The sequence below is a fragment of the Myotis lucifugus genome, unplaced genomic scaffold, assembly GCF_000147115.1.
Source record: "Myotis lucifugus unplaced genomic scaffold, Myoluc2.0 scaffold_634, whole genome shotgun sequence".
Taxonomy (NCBI): domain Eukaryota; kingdom Metazoa; phylum Chordata; class Mammalia; order Chiroptera; family Vespertilionidae; genus Myotis; species Myotis lucifugus.
The window spans coordinates 99,539-113,651 of NW_005871682.1; positions in this window are offsets into that span (position 1 = coordinate 99,539).

Consider the following 14,113-nt stretch of genomic DNA (forward strand, 5'->3'; position numbering starts at 1 on the left):
AAGGAGAATTGATGTGAATAGAGGGACTTTTAAGATTAAGAAAATTAACAGCATGCTTTAGTTCTGATGAGAAAGATCCAAGAGAGACAGAAAGATTGGTAATGCATAGGAAGAGTTAGTATGATATCTTTGGGTAGATGAGAGATAATGCGGCCTAATTCACAAGTGAAGGGTTGGCCTGTTTTTATGATAGGGATATTTCACCCATAGAAAAGGGAGATATGACAGAATATATCAAAACTTTTTTTTTATTCATCAGGAATGATGATAATAGTATTAGAAACAGAGATCATGATCTAGAAGTAAAATCTTCAAGGAATGAGGGGAACTGATTTGAGAATCCATACATATAAAAGGCTAATACATAAATTGTTTGCTCAGGAGTTCAACCAGGAGAGCAGGAGTTCCATCACCTGCTGTGACATGCGCTGACCACCAGGGAGCAGTGCAGAACATGGAGGTTGACAAGCAGTGGTGGCAGCAGGGTGCTGAGGGAGTGAGGGAAGGAGGAGGTGGGAAGGTCAGGCCTAGGGACCCTGCACAAATTTCGTGTACCAGGCCTCTAGAAAGTAGATAATTACCACTTAGTAGAAATTGATGAAGAGATTCAGATCTGCTTATGTTTAAAGAGGAGGGAAAGGGAATTACCTAGAATTGTTAGTGAGGAGCAAGGACACCTGTCTTAGTCCATTCAGGTTACTATAACAAAATATCACAGACTGTATGGCTTATAAACCACCAAATTTATTTCTCCCGGTTCTGGAGGCTGGAAGTCTAAGATCAGGATGCTGGCATAGTCAGGTGGGGGCCCTCTGCCAGGTTGCAGACTTATTGTATCCTCACATGGCAAAGGGACAGGTAAGCTCTCTAAGAGAATATAATAATATTACTAGAAAGTTCAAGAGACAATCAAAGATATCAGAACTAGTAAGAGATAGGATACAAAATAAATACTTTCTATAAAGGCACTAATCCCAGTCATGAGGACTCTACTCTCAGGACATAAGTATCTCCCAAAGGACCCAACTCCAATGCCATCACATTGGATGTTAGGATTTCAATATATGAATTGAGAGGTGAAGGTGGACATTAACATTTAGCCTATAACAACATTTAATCTGCCAGGGGATACAATGTTAAAATTTCAAGACTGGAGAAAGAGAATTGATGGGATTGTGGAAACCATTGGAGATTAGAGTCCAGAAAAAATTGGACAACTTGCAATAAGTGATATAAGCAGGGATACAGAATGTGGAAATATTAGTATCAGTATTCCGAAGGCAGATTAAGATGATGAGGTTTAGAAGGTGTGGGAAGAAAAATGAAGTCTCATTTCTGGGGCTCTCACTTGAAGCCTGCTGACCCAGGCAAAGGGTCAGTCTACTCCAGAGCCTTGCACTTCTCTAAATGTTCTGCTGCCCAAAGAAACTAGGCAGAAGGGCAAACTTACTACAAGCACAATGGAGTCATGGAGGCCTGCAGAGGGGCAATATCAAGCACTTTGACAAAATGATTTATCGCCTTAATCAGAAAAACACACACACACACATACAATTCTATAACTAGATGCCAAAAATTATTTTGTTGTAACTATGCATCCATCCCATATAAAGCATCTAAGTAAAATAGAAATACTCTATAGGAAAACTTCCTTCATATGACAAAACATATAATTGAAAATCTTATATTGCCCTAACCAGTTTGTCTCAGTGGATAGAGTGGATAGATCACTATTATCACCTCCATTATTCCACATTCTCTGGAAGAGTCCAATTAGGACAATAAGAAAGGAAAAGAAGTACAGTTCACCTAAAACAACAGGGGGTTAGGGGCACCAACCCCATCACAGTTGTCTCCCCCAAAACTTAACTACCAAAAGCCTACTGTTGACCAGAAGTCCATAACATAAACAATCAATTAACACACATTTGTACATTATATGTATTATATACTATACTAGTAGCCCGGTGCACAAAATTCATGCACATTAAAGGGAAATTAATTAGCAGAAATATTTTAATATTGCTGTTTGCCCTTTCTCTATAATAGAAGTGTGAGAGATGAAAGGAAATTAGTAAAATGTATATGAAAATAATATATAAATTTATTAATAAACAGTAACAAAAGGATATAACAACAGAGGCATGATATAACAACAAAAACATGATATGAAAACAACAAAAACATGATACAAAAACAACAAAAACATGATATAAAAACAACAGTGATGCAAACAATGACTAATAAAGTAATTAAACTTATTCTAATATCTCCCTGTATACCACATTAAGAGTGAAAACACTTTCAGAGCGCTTGACTAATTTCCCTTGTGCTGAAGTATTTAGAACTTTAACTGTAACGTCACATGCTCTTCAAACTCGAGAGAAAGCAACATGTAACTGACCATGTGCGAAAACGGGTTCAGCTAGGAATATGCCTACTCTGTCTAGAGTTTGTCCTTGTGATTTATTAATAGTCATCGCAAATGCTGGCATCACAGGAAACTGTCGTTGAATCAATTTAAATGGGTGGCCAGTATCAGATGGGGACAAATCAATTCTTGGAATCAAAACAACCTCTCCCTCTGCAGATCCTGTTAATACTTTAGCTTTGATAATGTTAGGTCGTAATCTTTTGATAATAAATCTGGTACCATTACAAAGACGCCATTTACTATTGAGATTTCTCAATAGCATGATGATTGCACCCACTTTCAATTTTAATTTATGACACAGCATTCCTGAAGGAGTAATACTATTAAGAAATTCGATGGCAAAATTTTCCTTTTCAGCATCATCTGTTGAATCATCACTCAAATATGTGTGAAAATCTCCATCGATTATATCCAAAATTCATTTAATTTTTGAACGTGCTCATTTTTTGGACAAAGAATCACACGTTTAGATATATTTTTAATATTATCTATAGATATAGTATTTCCAAAGGTAGCTTCAATAATAGATCCATTACAAATCATTTCACAGGGGATTTCAATAATATCCATTCCTAAATGAAAACTGCTATCAAGTTTGCCATCTCCAAGTTTTACTAACTATTCACTATAAGCAGAATCCTCTGATCTCATATTTGTTGGAAGAGACAACTTTCTGAAATATCCCCAAACATTGTAGTACTTTAAACTCGTTTGTACTATGGCCGATCGCATAGCATGCGGTACAATACTGAGACATTGTCGAAAATCCCCTCCAAGAAGGAGGACTTTCCCACCAAATACAACATTCAAATTTCTCTTTGTAATCTGTCTATGGCGTTTATAGCATGACTGGATGCCATGGTGCATTCATCAATAATGAGAAGTTGGGCCTTTTTAATAGTTTTAGCAACTTCACTGTTTATATTGAGTCTAGAAATTGAAGTTTCATTTAGTGGAATAGGTAATTTATATTGGGAATGAAAGTTGCTTCCACCAAGAAGTAAATTTGCAGCAATTCCTGTAGACACTGTGGGTAAAACAGTACCACCACAACCTCTAATATAATGTATTAAAACTTTATAAAGATATGCCTCCACACTCCAAGGGCTGGTTCCTGCCTCAAACCTCACCCTTACCAGAAACAGCTCGGGGAGGGCGCAGCTGTGGCTAAGAGGACCCAGGACTCAGTGTGTCCATGCTCCGAGGGCGGATTCCTGCCTCAAACCTCGCCTTCATGGGAAACAGCTCTGGGAAACAGCTCAGGGAGGACACAGCCGTTGCCAAGACAACCCCTGCAGGACTGACTTCTTTCCAGTTGGTCAAGCCTCGGTCGTGATGTTACACCTGGGGTTTTTATATAAATAGATTGTTACAATAAAGTATTAAGAGAAAGAAATGTTAAGAAAAATCTAAGGAAGAGAAAATACATTTCAGCACTGCATTCATTTATTATAAAGAAATTCACACATACGTGAACCCCCCTGCATTTCAAACCCATGTTGTTCAAGGGTCCCATGTAGTTAAGATTAGGGAAACAACAAAAGAATCATCATTTGAGAATATAATAATATTACTAGAAAATTCAAGAGACAATCAAAGATATCAGAACTAATAAGAGATAGGATACAAAATAAATACTCAAAAGTAAATACTAAATAAACATTTTAAAGCATAATTTTGCTTTCAATTAGCAGTAATCAGTTAAAATTGAAATAAAAAATGATTCCATGTTGTTAGTAACACATTATGAAATAAGAATAAATTTAATAAGACAGAAACAAGTCATCTATAGAGAAACATATAATATTTTTGAAAGATATTAAAAAAGACCTTAACGAGTGGAGAAACCTTCATTTCTGGGTGAGAAGAATTAATATGGGGAGACACTATCCCATAGACATGAAAAGCATGGGCCCTAGACTCATGCCATTTGGACTCAAACCCAAATATACTGTATTTCCAGCAATAAAACATGGGGGTGTATTCATTCCCCTTACTTTTCAACCAGGCTGCAAAATGGCAAGATACAAAATCAATACACAAAGTCAGTTGTGTTTTTGTATATTAGCAAGGAATAATATACAAAGGAAATTAACAACTCCATTTAGAATAGCATCAAAAATATAAAAAATAGTTTGTAGGGATAAATTTAACCAAGGGGCAAAAGACTTGTATAATTAAAACTACCAAACATCAATGAACAAAATTAAAGAAGACCTAAATAAATGGAAATATACCCTGTATTCATGAATTGGAAGGTTGACTATTTTAAAGATGACTACTACCCAAAGCAATGTACAGATTCAATGCAATTCTATCAAAATCCCAATGACTTTTTTTGTGGAAATAGAAAACCCATCCTTAAATTCACATGGAATTTCAAGGGACCCTGCATAGGCAAAACATCTTCAAAAACAAAGGTAGAGGACTCACACTTTCCCATTTCAAAATTTCCTATAAAACTATAGTGATTAAAAGTGTGTGTTACTGGCATGAGGATATAGACCAATGGAATAGAATATGGAGCTCAGAAATAAATCCTCACGTATATAGTCCATTGATTTTTTTTGAAGATTCACCCAAAAGAACGCTTATTCATCTTTTCACTGTATTTTTGTTGTCAACACTATTATAGATGTTCCCATCCCTCACCCTTTGATTTTTTTAACAAGGGTTCCAGGACCATTCAATGGGTAAAGGATAGTTCTTTCCACAAATGAAGATGACGAGGAAACTGGATATCCACATGCAAAAGAATAAAGATGGACCCTTACATTACACCACATAAAAAATGAACTCTACTCTCCAGGGAGACTTTGGTGAGTTCCAGGACCTGGTAGATATCCAGCGCTGCGCCCTGGGGAATCCCCTATCTCCTTTCCATCCCGGTCGGGTTGGAGGGGGTTTTACAATCCATGGTCACTTCCTTCCTGAGACACCGTCTATGTCGATGGCACTGAAAAAGGCAACTGACTGGGGCAGGTCGTGGAGACCCAGCTTGTAGGCAAACATGCACCTGGTCAGCAGCCAGCCGACCCGTAGCCTGCGGAGGCGGGCACTGCTCCCGTGGAGCTCATCGGGTGCGCGGGCGCCCACACTCAGACCAAGAGGCCAAGGTCGGTGCAGGCTGTGGGACAAGGGGGTGGTGTTGCTTGTCGGGTAAACAGAAAGCAGAAGCCCCAAAGTGCCCATTAACTCAGTCATTTCGTTTCTTTTCTCCTTTTCTTCTTGGCTGGTTCTTTGTTCTGTTCCCCGCGCTCTGACGCAGTGTCCTACAAGAAGTAACGCTTCGGGTGACCACCCTGCTCAGAGGCCCGGAAATAAATACAGATCCTTCGTCTTCTCAAAAAAAAAAAAATTAACTCTACTTATCAACAAAACAGAAAATAAGTGCTGACAAGGGTGTGGAGGAACTGAACTCCCCAGCACTGATGCAGGAAACATAAAATGGTGCAGTCACAGTGTGATGGATCCTCAAAAAATTAAAAATTGAATTAGCATATGATCCAGTAATCCCACTGCCAGTATGTAGCCAAAAGGATTCAAAGCAGGGACTCATTTGTTATTTGTACCCTTATATTCACAGCAGCATTATTGACAATAGCCAAAAGGTGAAAGCAATCCAGTATCCATCACTAGCTGAATGGATAAGCAAAATGTGACATATACATAGAACAGAATATTATTCAGCCTTAAAAAAGAAGCAAATTCAGATACATGGCATAACATGGCTTAACTTGAGAATATTTGGTTAAGAAAAATCAGCCAGTCACAGAGGATACTGCATGTGTCCATTTATATGAGGTACTTAGAGTTGTCAAATTTATGGAGATAGAAAGTACAGTAGTGGTTGGTGGGTCTGGTGGGAGGAGGAAATGGAGAGTTTTTGTTTAATGGGTACAGAGTTTCAGTTATAGAAGATGAAAAACGCTCTTAGATGGATGGGTCCACCAATGTCAATATACTTAATGCCGCTAACCTGTAAACTAAAAAACGGTTAAAGTGGTAAATTTCATGTTATGTTTATTTTACCACAAAAGAAAAACCAAAAATTTAAGTACTTTATAAAACAAAAACAAAAAATTTGGGGGTGGGGGTCCTAAGTACAATTTATTTTTGTATGTATTGGATATTTACTAAGCTTCCATTTACAAGCTTAGCCTGATGTCTGGTGCATCTTTATCTTTTATTTTTCTTTAATTCTTTATTGTTGATCATATTACATATGTCTCCTTTTTTCCCCAGCACGCTCCCTCCCCCCAACACAGGCCCTCACCCCCTACTGTCTGTGTCCATTGGTTATGCTTATATGCATGCATACAAGTCCTTTGGTTGATCTCTTACCATCCCCCTCCCAACCTCCTCTGCATAAAACAAAAAAATTTAAGTCAAATAATAACTTAGACTGACCCACAACAATGCAACACATTAAATGATGAAGTGGTAAAAAAAAAATCAATGAAAAAATAAAACAGGTTAGCCCTGACCAGTTTGGCTCAGTGGATAGAGCGTCGGCCTGCGGACTGAAGGGTCCCGGGTTCGATTCCAGTCAAGGGCATGTACCTTGGTTGCAGGCACATCCCCAGCAGGGTTGTGCAAGAGGCAGCTGATTGATGTTTCTCTCTCATCGATGTTTCTAACTCTCTGTCCCCCTCCCTTCCTCTCTGTAAAAAATCAATAAAATATATTTTAAAAATAAAAAATAAAAAATATAAAATAAAACAGGTTTCTTGTTGTTTTGTTGATGGTTTCTTTTGCTGTGCAGAAGCTTTTTATTTTTGTGTAGACCCATTTGTTTATTTTCTCCTTAGTTTCCATTTTTAAATAAAATGAGCTTTTTTCTTAGTAAAAAAAAATAAAATAAAACAGGGAAAGTATATTTGTATTAACTTGGAAATAAAATTCTGCACATATGATTTGGTGTAATTACAATGAGTCAGTATCATACTGACTCCTATATACAAAACTCAGATTTTAGAATTTTGAATCAGGTTTATCTTTGCCGATTATAAAAGACCTATCATCTTTTGGTATTTATTTTTAAAACATAAGTAAAAGAATAAAAGCGCAGGCCTTATGGAATATATCAGCATCAGAGCAATTTATTTCATGATTGTAGGTTGGGTGTTACAGGGTTATATACTGTATATACTCATATTACTCTTCTAGGATTGGTTAGTCGAGGACAGGAAATAAAACAGGTCAGGATTTGTTGAGGCTGAAGGAGATGTGGTTTGTGGACATGCACTTCCTCTGCTCCCTGAACCCCAGGGGATCCAAATGAAACAGAAGAGTGGCCAGAGGTCAATGAACTGCAACAGGAACCTCTGCCAACAATGCAGCTAAAAGACAAAAAAACAGGGTATCACAGGTTTTGACAACCATGACCACTGAGAAAAAAATTGGGATTTAAAATTCAAGAGGCCATAAAGAAGATTTAGGAGAAGGTTCAGTAGAAAACTAAAGCCAAAGCCAACACCCATAGGCTCGAATAGAGAATGGGTGGTTATGATATGAATCAGTGGGTGCTCATGACACCTTCTGGGATCATCCACCAGCATTTTGAGCGCCTTTGTGAACATCACTTCATCTCTTTGAACTTGAATGTCTTCATATATTAAAAATGGTACAGCAATAGCTACCTCACTACGTTTTTTCAAGGATTAAATTAAAGGTATTTTTTTACATCTTCATTATTGAAAGTAGTACATATGTCCCCTTTTTTGTCCCAGTGACGCCCTCCAGCCTGAAAAACTCTCTTAGATGGATGGGTCCACCAATTCATATATTCATTTTGCCTGCCCCACCCCAGGCCTTCACCACCCTATTGTCTGTGTCCACCGGTTATGCAAGGTCTTTGGTTGATTACCTCCCACCCAGCCACCCTCCTCCACCAGCCAACAAAAAAGTGAACTTAGCCACTTTTCCTTTGCAAGTGTTGGTGGCACTTATATAATTGGGAGAATCACTCTCTACTTCCTTCTATTTACAACTCCTGGGAAAGAGAAAATGGCAAAGAATTGAACCTGATAATGGTCTCCCAAAGTCTCTACCTTTATATTATGCTGCTCAAACAATAAATGATCAAATTATTTGAATTCTTCTATAAAATAAAATGGAAAGAATTTGTGCTTTCTAATAATATTTGAAATAGAAATGGGGAGAAGGAGAGCATTGTGAGAGGGACTAGAAATAAAAAAAAAAGATAAGGGAGAGTGAGAGACCTGAGCAACATGGAGTGTGTGTGTGTGTGTGTGTGTGTGTGTGTGTGTGTGTGTGGTTGGTGTAGGGGAAGTACCGGGAATAAAAACAGCAGAGGGAAATTCTGTTGTCAGGAATAGCCATAAAACATTTAACAATATAAGTGCCTTACAGTACTAGTAAGTGTCATTGTCCTGGCTGCATTAGGTGTTGAAATAATCCTTCACTCCATTATGCCAACATGTAGAAAATGTGTTGTGTGACTACATAAGCAACAACATTCTGGGAGGGATAGCTTCTAAGTTTGGGTCATCAGGACAGAGACCAGCACCAGTAGGCAAGTAATAAGTTAGACTGAGGAAATAATAAGGCAAATATATTAGACAAGAGTTAATGAATCAGTGAAGAGTGTAAGATAAAAAGCTCATGGACACAGACAACTGTATGGTGATTACAAGAGGGAATGCAGGGGGTGGCGTGGGGGGATAGTGAGGGGGTGGGTGGGAAGGTGGAAGAGAGTAAACTGGGGATAAATGATGACAGAAGAAGACTAAACTTTGGATGGTGAAGGCACAATGCAATGTGCAGATGATGTATTACAGAACTGTACACTTGAAACCTATATAATTTTACTAGAGGCCCGGTGAACAAATTTGTGCATGGGTGGGGTCCAGCAGGCCTGCCCTGATTGGGGGTGTTGGGGGGTTCCAATCAGGGCCGGGGCCGGCTGAGGGGAAGGGCCACGGGAGGTTGGGGGTGGCCAATCAGGGCCCCAATCTGCCAGTTAGCCACTGCAGTGTGCATTATAGCAACCAGTCGTTCCGGTCATTCTGTCCGCTTGGCTTTTATATATATAGAATGAACAATGTAACCCCAATAAATTCAGTATAAATGAGCTAATGAAAATAATTATAAACAGAGCTTGGAACTATAAGCAGAGACTTCTTCCCCCAAATCAGGTAGTCTTTGCCCCCTCTGCAGCCTAGGTGGGCTTCATTCGCATTTGCAATTTAACCTTGCCTGTCCAAGATGGAAAGAGAAATCAGAGACATCCTGGAGCTGCAGTTCTGGTTCAGCTCTCGGACCATCAATTCTGGCCTTGATCTCTCACACTTCTTGCTGCATTCTAGCCCCTTTTCACTATAACATCAATGTTCTTATATTCATTTTGCCTGAAATTCATTTATTATTTACAGTTGTAGACATTTTTGTGTGATTTTTATCACAACACTATGTTCAAATATTCTACTGACACAAAAGATTTGTAGTGAAAAGCAACAATCCCCAGACAAGTCCAAAATACAAAATCAATGTTATTTATGGCTCATATGTTGCAATTGTTTCTGAAGTCACCTATATTTCATCTGTATGTCTCATTTTCTTCTCTTTTTTCATTTCTTTCCATTTTTATGCTGATGAAACAAGATTTTTTGTCTCCCCAGATGTATATTGCTGGTTATTTTCTGATGGTTTAACATGTTTCTTTATCCCCTATACTTCCTATATGTTGGTAGTTATATCTATAGATTCTATGAGAAAGCCTAATAGTTTTATGTCTCAAGGTGCCTTCATAGTTGGTGCAAAATATTTCTACCAGAGGCATATAACCATTGGCAATGTCTCTTTTTGTGCATTTAGCCACAAAATCATTTCTTAGATGTATTATTTCATTAGGAGTTGAAAACTGTTGGTATTCTAACTCCATCATTCCTTTGTCATTTATTAGCCTGAATATAACTAAGAAATGAAACATTGCATAAAGATGTCTAGATTAGAAGTTAGCAAAAATGTGGACTTGGAATTCACTTAAGGGTCAGGCTAATGCTGAGTCTGAAAGCATAAGGTTTAAAGGATATACCAAAGATCAGGCATAGAGATCTGGGGGAGTGACGTAGCTGTAGTTCCATGCTGAGTCCTTTTTCTGGTAAGGCATGTTAGATGTTCAGTAGTCACTGTTTTCATGCAGAGTGAAGACCCACAGGGCAAAGAGCCTGAGATAATAGCCTTGCTGCTATAGTACTGGATTCACAGAAAGTTATAGGGTGCTCTATCAAAACTCATGGGTTCACCATCTTAATGTGTCTTGCCCATAAGGGTGTCTTCAGCACAGAAGTTCTCCCACTGTAGACACAGCTGATTCTCACAGACAATTGGCCTGGAGGTCAATTCCTCCCAGTGATACCAACAACAATCAAGGCTTAACTACAACAAGACTGTGCACACAGCCCACAAAGGGGTGCACCAAGAGTGTCCACATCAGGTAATTGGGGAGGCTGAGCCACTGGGCCCTGTAGGACACCTAGCACAGAAAGCCAGTCTATCAACACAGGGAAGCATAAAAAATGCAGAGACAAAGAAACAGATAACAAATGACAGAAATGAAGGAAAGCAAACTACTGGATATAGAGTTCAAAACCACACTTACAAGGTTTTTCAAGAATTTTCTAGAAACCACTGATAAATTTAGTGAGACCCTCGAGGACATGAAAAAGGACCAACTAGAAATTAAGCATACACTGACTGAAATAAAGAATAATATACAGAGATCCAACAGCAGACAAGAGGATCCCAAGAATCAAGTCAAAGATTTGAAATATGAAGAAGCAAAAAACACCCAACCGGAAAAGCAAAAAGAAAAAAAGAATCCAAAAATATCAAGATAGTGTAAGGAGCCTCTGAGACAACTTCAAGCGTCCCAACATCCGAATTATGAGGGTGCCAGAAGAAGATAGAGAGCAAGATATTAAAAACCTATTTGAAGAAATAATGACAGAAAACTTCTCCTACCTGGTGAAAGAAATAGACTTACAAGTCCAGGAAGCGCATAGAACCCCAAACATAAGGAATCCAAAGAGGACCACACCAAGACACATCATAATTAAAATGCCAAGAGCAAAAGACAAAGAGTGAATCTTAAAAGCAGCAAGAGAAAGACAGTCAATTACCTACAAGGGAGTACCCATACAACTGTCAGCTGATTTCTCAACAGAAACTATGCAGGCCAGAAGGGAGTGGCAAGAAATATTCAAAGTGATGAATAGCAAGAACCTACAACCAAGATTACTTTATCCAGCAAAGCTATCATTCAGAATTGAAGGTCAGATAAAGAGCTTCACTGATAAGAAAAGGCTAAAGGAGTTCATCACCACCAAAGCAGTATTATATGAAATGCTGAAAGGTATTCTTTAAGAAGAGGAAGAAGAAGAAAAAAGGTAAAGGTAAAAATTATGAACAACAAATACATATCTATCAACAAGTGAATCTAAAAATCAAGTGAATAAAAAATCTGATGAACAGAGTAAACTGGTGAATATAATAGAATCAGGGGCATAGAAAGGGAGTGGACTGACAATTCTCGGGAGGGAAAGGGGTGTGGGGGGTGGGGGAAGAGACTGGACAAAAATCGTACACCTATGGATGAGGACAGTGGGGGCGGGTAAGGGCAGAGGGTGGGGTGGGAACTGGGTGGAGGGGAGTTATGGGGGGGAAAAGGAACAACTGTAATAATCTGAACAATAAAGATTTATTTAAAAAAAACTAAGAGTAGGTTTAACTGTGGCAACCACACCTTGGTGAGGAACTTATGTTTTATTTTATATTCATTATGAAGCTTTTAGAAGAGATTAAGCAGATAAAACATATCATTGTATTGGGATTGGCGATCTGCTATGGACCCTGAATGCCCCTATGTCTTCATACTGGGTATGTCAGAAATTCAAAGCCCTGACATCTCATTACTTCAGAAATGTATCAAGGTTGTTTTTGCAGTGAGCAACCCTGAGTGATGAGGTCATGTTCCTGGAGACAGAGAATGGACATGGAACTGCTTACCACAAAAGTGGTGAGTTCCCCAAACTCACGGTCCTCTCCTAAAATGTGTGTGCTGCCACTCACCTAGATCCACCTGCATCACACTCATGGTACTTAGGAGGGCATGAGCAACTGATGTGAATATGAACTGTGGCTATTGCTTTTGCTTTGGCTAATAATATCCCCTTTGTTACCAAACTATAAGTTTTGTGTCTTCTGGTACCATTCCTCAAATAGCAAGTAGTCAAACCTTATTGTTTTTAAGTTGAGTAAAATCTTAGGCCCTTCACTGTTTTTGAAAATTACACCCATCCTATTGGAAATTTTTTTAAATTATAACTTTCTATGGTAGTGGAGATGCAGAGAAAAGGGCCCTCTGTACCATGCTGCAGCCTTTTGGGAAACAATTTGACAGTAATATACATTAGTGTACAATTATTGGTAAATTCATTGAATTTTACAAATCAAATATGTGCAGACTTTGCCTGTCCAGCATACCTCAAAATAGTGGTTTAAAAAGGATATACAACATCTAATACAAATTATATACATGCATTTTAGTGTGAAATCTCATTTCTGGGATCTATCCTATAAATATAAGAGTATACATACAAAGGTTTTCATTAAAGCACTCATGATAGTTAATACTGAATGCCCATCAAGAGAGTAATTTTTCAAGCTTTCAAGGAGAGCAGTTAAATCTCCATTTATGGATCTGAAAATATTATCATCATGTGGGTTTTTTTAATGAGAGGAAGGGAAAGAGAGAGAGGAGAGAGAGAGAGAAAGAAACATCAATCGGTTGCCTTCTGTACACCTGGACCGGGGATCAAACTGATAACCTGGGTATGTGCCCTGACTGGGAATCAAACCCTAAACCTTTCTGTGTACTGTACAATGCTCCAACCAACTGTTCCACACCAGCCTGGGCCATATATTGTTAACTGTGGAAAATAAAATGTAGAGTGTGATTCATTTTTGTGGTAGAAATAACTCAAACCATATAAAGCAATCCTATCAACAGAAAGGAGTGGGCAAGCAGAAACAGTAGATATTCACATTGGTTATCTGTCTTGAAATGGGGATGTGGATAGAAAACAAAAGGGAGAAAAGGAATACATTGCCTACTCTAGGTGCATGGACACCAAAAGTCCTATTACAGGAAACACTCTAACTAACCCTGACCACTGGAATGTCCCACAAGAAGGGCCTTCTGTGCTGCCAGTGTGGCTCAGTGGTTGAGCATGCACCTGTGAGCCAAGAGATCACCTTTTTTAAAAATATATTTTATTGATTTTTTACAGAGAGGACGGGAGAGGGATAGAGAGTTAGAAACATCGATGACAGAGAAACATCGATCAGCTGCCTCCTGCACATTCCCTACTGGGGATGTGCCCGCAACCAAGGTACATACCCTTGACCGGAATCAAAAGTGGGCCTTTCAGTCCGCAGGCCGACGCTGTATACATTGAGCCAAACTGGTTAGGGCAGGAGGTCACCTTTTGATTCCCATCAGGGCACATGCCAGGTCTACAGGCTCAATCCCCAGTAGGGGTGTGCAGGATGATTCTCTCTCATCACTAATGTTTCTATCTCTCTCTCCCTCTCCCTTCCTCTCTCTGAAATCAACAGAAAATATATTTACCCTTAGCCAGTTTGGCTCAGTGG